This window comes from Pinus tabuliformis, chromosome 4_2 (assembly GCF_031772625.1).
Source record: "Pinus tabuliformis cultivar Carrire ecotype Pingquan chromosome 4_2, CPIR1, whole genome shotgun sequence".
Lineage (NCBI taxonomy): Eukaryota > Viridiplantae > Streptophyta > Pinopsida > Pinales > Pinaceae > Pinus > Pinus tabuliformis.
In genome coordinates, this window is record NC_142304.1 from 870,885,718 (window position 1) to 870,895,486 (window position 9,769).

Genomic DNA, 9,769 nt, shown 5'->3' on the forward strand with positions numbered 1-9,769 from the left:
ATTTCTTATAATATTTCATTTAATTAATAAAACTAATTATAGGTTTATCCGGCTACAGACAGAAAATCCTTGAAAATCTTGCTGGATTCCCATCAAAAGAGCATGGAGAAGGACACTATTACTAAGGAGGTGATTGAACAGGAATCTCATTTGCAGCAGTGTTACCACTAGGCTTGCCTAGCTGAAGAAGAGTATTGGAGACTGAAATCCCGTAATCTCTGGCTCAAAGCTGGGGATAGGGTCACTGCCTTTTTTCACAAACAAACCCAGGTAAGGAAATTCTTTAACTCTATTTCAGAGATCAAAGTAGAGAATGTCATTCATAAAGATTTTGAATATATAAAGAAAACAACCTTTTTACACTTCCAAAGCTTGTATAGTGAGGACAAGGAATCGAATCAAAATTCAGATCTGCTAGATGTTGTACCCTCTGTAATAACTCAACAAACAAAGGAATCTCTTGAGGCCAAAATCACCAAAGAGGAAGTGGAAAAAGCCCTATTTGATATGGATCCGGATAAGGCCCCGGGGCCGGATGGCTTCTCAGCTAGATTTCTCCAAGTCTGCTGGCCGATTATAGAAAAGGACTTGCTCAGAATGGTGCAAAAATCTCAGAATACCCAGAAGATAGGAGGCAACACAAATTCTGCCTTCTTAGCCCTTATCCCCAAGGAAAAAGGCGCCAACGCCTTCAACATATTTTTCCCGATTTCCCTATGTAACATTGGATACAAATTAATTACCAGAATAATTGCAAACAGATTGAAGCCCATTCTTCCCAAAATAATCCCTGAGAACCAAGGAGGCTTCATCCAAGGAAGGCAGATCATGGATAACTACCTTCTCATCCAAGAGGCAATTCGCTCAAGTCTTCTCCAAAAAGAGCAAGGTATGGCAATCAAACTCGATTTAGCCAATGCATTTGATAGAGTAAATCATAGTTTTCTGTTAAATGTTATGAGCAAATTTGGGTTTGGAGAAAAGTTCATTAAATGGATCCGGGCATGCATCTTGGAGCCATGGATCGCCCATTTAGTGAATGGAAGAGCCACTGACTTCTTCAAAGCTTCGAGAGGAATTAGACAGGGGTGTCCTCTATCCCCTCTGCTATTTGTCATTCAAGCTTCCGTCCTCAGTTTCCTGTTAAACAAAAGAATGCAAGATCAAGACATTAACGGATTGTGCATCGCAAGAGGGGCAAAAAACATAAATCATGCACTGTTTGCGGACGACACGCTGCTACTGGGACCTGCCACTCTCTCCTCTGCATCAAAATTCAAAGTGGTTTTGGATGACCTCAGTAAGGCTACAGGCAGTGCTGTAAATAAGAGCAAATGCCATATATACAGCTGGAACATTACCCCAAGGGCGTTGTCTGATATTTCAAGATGCTTGGGCTTCGCAGCCTCTTCCTCTTGGTCTTTGTTCAAATACTTGGGATTACCTGTACATCACAAAAAACTAACAAGCAAAGACTGGCTACCACAGTTGGAAAAATTCAAATAAAAAATTCAAGCTTGGGGCTAGACTTGGTTAAACACTGCTGGAAAATCAGTTTTGATTAAATTAGTGCTACACAGTCTCCCATTATTCCAATTCACTAGCCTCCTTGCTCCGGCAATCATCATCAAAAAAATGGAAGAACACATCAGGAGATTCTTCTGGAAGGGAGGAAAAAATAATGAAAAAAAATTCCTCTTATTAGCTGGGAATCATAACCAAGCCGTTGTGGGAGGGGGGTTTAAAGTTCAAAAAACTCTGCCAACAAAACGTGGCAATGGCAGCAAAGATCCTTTGGAAAATCACTTCACCCAACCCGGGATGGGCTCAAGTTTCACTCTGGAAGAAATACTTCAGGGGTCCCCGCACCAGGTGTTTGGAAAACGTCATCCATATGCCCAATTCGACTTTCCTGAAGCTCCACGCTAAAGCGGCCCAGTTAATAATTGCGCACTCATTCTGGATTCCAGGTAACGGTAAAAAGGTTAAAATTTGGAGCGATCGAATCATGAATAAAGAGCCGGTCGAATGCAGAGTCACCCTCAACTCGCTGCGCAGCTGGATGGACCTCAACTTGCTGCGCACGTTGTGGGACATCTCACAGTGGCACAACGGTTCCTGGGCAGGTTGGAAACATTTCGACGGGCCGGAGCATCTGGTAAAAGACTGGGACACGCTTCTGGACTGTCTGCATGGTATGGCGCCCATTAACAGGAGAATAAGAGACCAGAAAGGATGGGGCACGAGTGTCAAAGGTTATACAGTCGCCCGGGGGTATAACAAACTTAACGAGCTTCCATATGCCCCTCCCGATCCAGCTCCATGGCGAGGCGTATGGCGCATTCCCTCTCTGCCTAAGATTGACTTCTTCGCCTGGCAGCTCTGCCACACCAAAATTCTCACCTACGACATTCTTCAGAAAAAAGGATTTTATGGGCCCTCCATCTGCCCACTGTGCAGAGAAAACGCTGAGTCAGCTGTTCATTTGTTCCTTGAGTGTATCTTCTCCAAGCAGGTTTGGTCCTCTCTCATTCCAAATCCAAATCTCAAGCTCCCTGGCACCATGGCAGGCCTCTTTTCTACCTGGGCACTCAATTACCCGGCCCAGCCCCTAAAAATCAGGTCATCAGAACAGCGTGGGCAATTCTCCCTAAGATCATAAGTTGGCAGATATGGCTTGAGCGCAACAGAAGAATCTTCAGGGATACAAAGCACAACCACAAGATTTTAGAAAATAAAATCAAATGTCAAATTAAGGAGTGCTTGACGGATACTAAATATGACTCTAATCTGAGTCAGCAGGACATCGCTTGGGCATTGACTCTCAGCCTTCAATTCCGGCCAACAGTCAAAAACACCCCAATTATTAAAGACTGGCAGATAAGGAAGTCTGAAAATGATATGCAAGGCTGGATCAAAATGTAAGAAAGGCATTCCCTCTTTTTCGACGGGGCAGCAAAGAGTAATCCGGGCAAAGCGGGAGCAGGAGGAATCGTTCTAAATCCATTAGGAGAAAAAGTCCATTCCTTTGCCTGGGGCCTCGGATATGCTTCCAACATTCAAGCGGAGGCCTTAGCCCTCCTTCAAGGTCTCCAGAGCCTCAAAGAATTAAACATAAAAGAAGCCAACGTTATAGGAGATTCCCAGATCATCATCAACGCAATGGCTACCAATTCCCCAGCCTTGGATCTCAAGCTAGCAAGAATGATAACCAGAATCAAAGGCTTGGAAAGTTATTTTCAGAACTTGAGATATTATCATGTGCTGAGAATCCATAATAAAGAGGCGGACAGTGAAGCCAATAAAGCTGTCCTCCTCCCTGCCGGAACTAAGATGAAGGACGGAAAAGAAACTTGGGAACCCATTCCATAATCCGATCGCTGCCATGTTCTATTGTTGGTTATTAAATAAATTTGTCTGCATCTTCAAGTGGGGGAAAATTACTGATATGGATTTCATGGACTCTTTAGCAATTAGGAACTCTGCAAGTTTCAGCTGCATTCTTAGTCACTGCAGAGAGCAGCAACAGGGCAATGAGTTTCCCAATGTAACAATCCTATCGGCATTCAGGCCAAGATGAATACAAACAACCCATAACCGTTACTGTTAAAAAATAAATAATTGTAATAAATAATTAATCTTAATTATTTAGTTAATTAAAATTTCTTAATGTGCTTAATTTTTGGTTCATGTATGTATTTTTTCAGAATTTTGGTAGTTTTGATGAGAGGCATATTTTGAGTTCAACTTGGTGAAATGAGGCTCAGGATGACTCGTTGGAAAGGTAGAGTTCAGGAGAAAAATCTAGGAGCATTAACTCAACCAAATATACATATTTAATATCCAAAAAATTTATCATAAATGAGGTAATGAAATTGTAACAAAAAATTCAATTTTGGAATTTTTTTTGAAACAATTTCACCCATCCAAACTTTTTCTATTGCAAAATTGGTTGCATGACAACTCCTTTCAACCTTAGAAGCTCTAACAACAATAAAAAATAGCACAAATTTCCTTCACTTTATTTATTTAATTTGATTTTGATTGGAGAGTTTATTTCCCCAATTTTATAATTATGATTTTGATTTGTAATTTAATTTAATTTTTTATTGTTTTTGGTAAGAGAACAGTTGAAAGAGATGCGAAAAAATTACTTGGATCAACTGGACGGAAAAAGCAAAGGAGTAGAATAGGATTTACATCCCCAAACTATATGTATCTGAACCGCTCCCAAACATTTCTCCATTTTGGGAAGTTTTAGTAAATTATTTAATATGAGTTTTGAGAATGAGGAATGAGTTCCTCTCCTCTGCAACTTATCAACTCTCAACACTTTTGTAAAGGGATTTTGAGCTATATATTAGGAGGAAAAGCTCAGATCTGGGTTATTGGGATTTTTCTTTTCAAATCTAGACTTTGTAATTGGAGGTTGGGCATGCACTTTTGCAGCCTTCTCCCTTTAGTGGCATAGCTTATGATTTCGAAATATTTTTGGAAATCAAATCAAGGAACAAAGAAAAGAGACCAGGTTTCATGAATTTGTATTTAAATACTTTTATTTCAAATGCAAGTTTTATCTTTTTGATGACATATTTGTGTAAAATGATTTTCATGTTGAGCATTGTTGTTTGATGTGAGGATGAATGTCTTTTGAATTAACTATATAGTTCATTAGCCTCATAGATATTTTTGTTAATCTTCTCTTTTTCTCTTATGCTCAAATAAGATTTCTGAGTACCATTTACTCATAAATATGCTATCCAAAATTCGATTTAATTTCCATTGGCATGAAGTAAACTATTTCCTAGTGTTGATGATTAATCTTTCAATGTTTTAAAAAATCTGAACATAACATGTTTCATTATCACAATATCAACTGGTAGAACTATTTCATTAGCTTGATATTAATCATTAGAGAAAAACATGTTAAAATCCCAATCATTTAATTACCTTGCTCTCGGTTGGGTTAGATCTACATCTTCCTGATCGAGATAGACTTAGGATTTCTTTCTTTTTTGCTTGCATAGTAGAGTAAATCTGCATTTATATTAATCACTACATTTACAGAATTCCCCTTCCATAAAGGTGCAAAATTTACTGTGGCTTGGTTGAGCTCTCAAGTCAGCTTAAGGGATGCTTTTTTGCAAGCTAGCAACAAGAGGGTAATTCCAATATCTTTCTCCTTTTTTGTAAGTAATACATATACTGCAAGTCATCAAGGAGAGAGAGGGGGTAACTGGACCTAATAGAACTAGTTGGAACCACCAAATCAAATAGATAAGGACTTAGTTGGAGCTATGACCGGGTGGTCTCTCTTACATGTTGATGAGATTATTTTTGGCCATTAACACAACCTTAACAAAGAAAAGTTAATTAATTAATTTTGTTATGTTATTTTTATATTCGAATAGATTGAAAATAAAATTAATAAATTCATTGTGGTTTCCATGGGCTGACACATCGTAATATGAATGGTATTACAATTGTTTTTAAAATGAGATCTAATTTTCATATACACTATTCAATTTTGGAGAAAATGTTTTTTCTTCTATTTTTTTAGAATTGCAAATTTCACAATTTTTTTTCTTGGGATGCTTTATGCATTGATCTAAAATTGAGCAGATTAGCAATGCTGTGCTAATTCCCCATTCGGAATAAAACCCAAGATGCTTACCATTTGCTTATCAAGTGCTTAAGGATTCACCATTTGTTGCGTAATTAATTGATTCCCATGAGGGTTTCTTATGTAAATGTTATAAACAATTTAACGTAAACCATATGCTGAAAAACAACAAAATAATAGCAAAGAACATCAAAATACAACACACAACACAAATATTTGATGAGGGTTCACCCCTCCTGGGCTACGTCTCCTTGGTCCAACTTCCAATGCTTGGGCCACTCTATTTTTCTCAAAATTACAACAAAAGTGTGTTTACAATGCTCAAATGCCTCTGAAACCTGTCTCAATGAGTTAATAATACTCAAAAATGACTATCTAGCCTCTTTTGCATCCAATTTGGTGGAAAACTAAAGAAGTTATGACTTCTCCTAGTTCTCCCACTATTCGTTCCACAAATTGCTCCACATCCAGCATGATCCTACAAATTAGCCCCAAAAACTACTACCTAGGCGAAAATTTCATCGTGCGGCAGGCCATAATCTATCGGCCGAATCGCAAATTGCAATTGGCAAGGACTGGCGGGCTTAAGGTCTGTGAACACTGCGACGATGTGCGCGTATAAGACGGGAGTATTAACCAGAGCCTATAACCTTATTACATCCGGGCTATTGTGATCGGCGGAAAACCAATGGTCTTGGATATTCAGGATTGTGCAGTGTTGTGATTTGCGATTGCGATATCGCATCACAACCTTGATCTCACAGGGGGTTGATTCTGTCATACTTCATTCCCTTCGCCGATGTGTGATTGTGATTTATCGCATTACAACCCTTCCCTGCTCGGGGCTGATTCTTTAACAGGATCCGCTTGCGACTTACAATTGTGATATGTGGGGGCCAATGGCGGCCTGCCACTTGGCACCTCCTCATTCGCTGAAAGGCCTTGCCACATCATCCAATCCTGCCATGTAAGCAAGTTGAATTTGAACTTTGACTTGCTCTAACTTCTACATATGAGCTCGGATTTGAGTGAAATTTGCACCATTGGATTCAAAATGACGAGCTATTCGATTTGAAGTCAAGTTTAACAAAATTATAACACTTTGATTTTTGAGCATAATGTTGAGCACCTGATCACTCCTACCCACTGGAAGTCTTTTGGAACCCAAAAGATTATATTTAGTTATTGAACAGATGAGGGTATTGTTCATCACCTTCCCCTCTTCAATCCATTTGGCCTTTGATGGATTTATACCTTTGAGACCCACTCGAAGATAATCAACATTTCTCCTTTTTGATTCCTTCGTTCTTCTATCAAGTATGGTGTCTTGTTGAAGCTCATCAAGAAATTCTGGAGAAAAATCTTAAATAGATGGAATCCACACACTTTCTTATTGATATTCAATCAAAGGAGGCTCATACAATCTCAAATTTTCAACATTAACAACGGAATAAATTTGCATATATGGAGGTAAATCAAACTTGAAAGCATTATTACCAATCTTTTCTAGAATTTTAAATGGACCATAATAGATTGGTTTCAGCTTTTTACCTTCACCTTGAAGAGTTTCCTTTCTAATGTAAAGCCAAACTTCATCACCTACTTGAAACTGATGATCCACACGATGCTTATCATGCCTTGCCTTATAATTGCCTTGACTCTTTTCTAGTTTTTCTTGAACTGTTTGGTGAATCAACTGAATTTTCTCAATGAATTTGTTTGCTCTGTCTATGTTGCTATGTCCATCTATAGCTACACCTTTCTCAAAGATCAAATCCAAAGGCGATTTAGGCAAATAACCAAGACATGCCTCAAAAGGCGAAGTTAGAGTAGAAGAGTGTTTTGCTCGGTTGTAAGCATGTTGAATATAATGCAACTGTTCATCCCATAACTTACGATGTTTGCTGAAATATCCTCTTAGAAAATGAATAATTGTCTTGCTAACCACTTTAGTTTGACCATCTGTTCGTGGATGGAAGGCTGTACTTTTCTTCAACTTGGTGTCCATCAAGTTTCATAATTTTGACCAAAAATTCCCAACAAATTGGGAATCACGATCACTTACAATAGAATTAGGTAATCCAAAATGAACCCATACATTTTGAAAGAAAAGTTGATCTGTTTGTTTAGCTGTAATTTTTTTTTTACAAGGCATTAATATGCACATCTTTCTGAACCTATCCACAACTACGTACAAATAATCATGACCTTCTCTTGATAATGTAAGACCTCCTACAAAATCCATAGAAACACTCTCCCATGGATGTGAAGGCACTGGAAGTGGTGTGTACAATCCTAGTTTCATATTAATAGGCTTACTAACTGCACACAATGAAAAACCTCTAATAAACATGACACATTTTCAAGCATACGAGGCTAGTAAAATTACCTATGAATATTTGCCATTGTTTTACGTGCACCAAAATGTCCAAAAATAAGAGAAGTGTGCGCTTCCCTTATGACATTTACTCTCTCTCCTTGTGGAACACAAAGTTTTCCCAAATGATACAACATATTAACATGTACATGGTAGTCTAATTCCTCAACTTGGTGGCCTTGAATCAAGTTTGAATATACCTCTTGAAAGTCAGCATCATGTGCGTATTGTTTAACATAACTTCAGGAAAAACATAATGATTCTTGAGTGAAATTGCTACATTAACAATTGGTCTAGAAATCATATCAACGACTTTGTTATAAATACCTTTCTTGTACCTGATTACCAAGTGGACTTGTTGTGCGAATCCCATCCAATGAATGTGCCTTGATTGCTGCAATTTTGGTTAAGATTCTAGATATTGCAAAGTTTGATGATCAGTGTGAATAATGATTTCTTTTCCCATTAAGTAATGCTTCCATTTCTTCACACTTTGCACCAATGCGTAAAGCTCTTTATCATATGTAGGATAGTTAATAACAACACCATTAAAAATCTTAGAATGAAATGAAATGGGTTTACCATGCTGTAAAAGAACTGCACCCATGGTGTAGTCACTTGCATATGTTTGTATTTCAAATGGTTGTTTCAAATCTGAAAATGCTAAAACAAGGGTTGAACTAATCTTCTGTTTTAAAGCATCGAATGCTTTTTGTTGTTTGCCTCCCCACTGGAAGACAACATTCACGCTAGTCAAAGCATGTAGTGGAACTGCTATGGAAGAGAAATTGGCAATGAACTTCCTCTAGTACTGTGTTGCTCCCAGAAAAATCCTTACTTCTGTGACTGATTTGGGTATTGGCCAATTCACAATGACCGAAACTTTAGAGGGGTCAATCTTCAACTCACCTCCTCCAACTATGTGGCCCAAATACACTAAGGAAGTTTTCTCAAATTCACATTTAGACATCTTCAGAAATAACTGTTCTTTTTTCAAGACATCCAACACTTTCCTCACATGCTCTTCTCATGATTTTCTGAATATCAAAATATCATCTAAATAGACAATTACAAACTCATCAAGAAAGGATCTTAAAACATCATTCATAACTCTCATGAATGTAGCTGGAGTGTTGCAAAGATTGAAAGGCATAACCAGCCACTCAAAAAATCTATGTTTGGTTTTAAAAGCAGTCTTCCAAATATCCTCCTCAGCTATTCTAACTTGATGATATCCACTTCTCAAGTCTAATTTAGTGAAATATTTTGCATTCTTCAAATGATCTAGCAACCCATCTATTCTAGGAAGTGGGTATCGATTCTTTATGGTAATTTTATTCAAAGCTCGATAATCTACACACATGCGCCAGGTTCCATCTTTCTTGGGTACCAAAACAATTGGTGAGCCACATGGTGAAGTATAGGGATGAATTACACCTTTATTTAACAATTCTTTGACTTGTTTCTTAATTTCTAAACTTTCTAGAATTGACATTTGATGCATACCGATATTTGGGAGTGGACAGTCTTGTTGTAGCTGAATTCCCCTTTTTGGTGGTAATCCCTTTGGCTATTGAAACATATCTCCATATTGTTTGACCACATCAACCAATTTGGCTTTCAGCTTCATGTCACAGCTTGCAAAGGATTTGCACTTCGTGTCATTCTTCTGTTTGACCATAAGGAGCACAATATTCTTGCTGGAATTGACCAGTCGTTTCATTTGCCCTGCGCTTGCTAAATATAGATTAAGTTTTATACGATGGTCT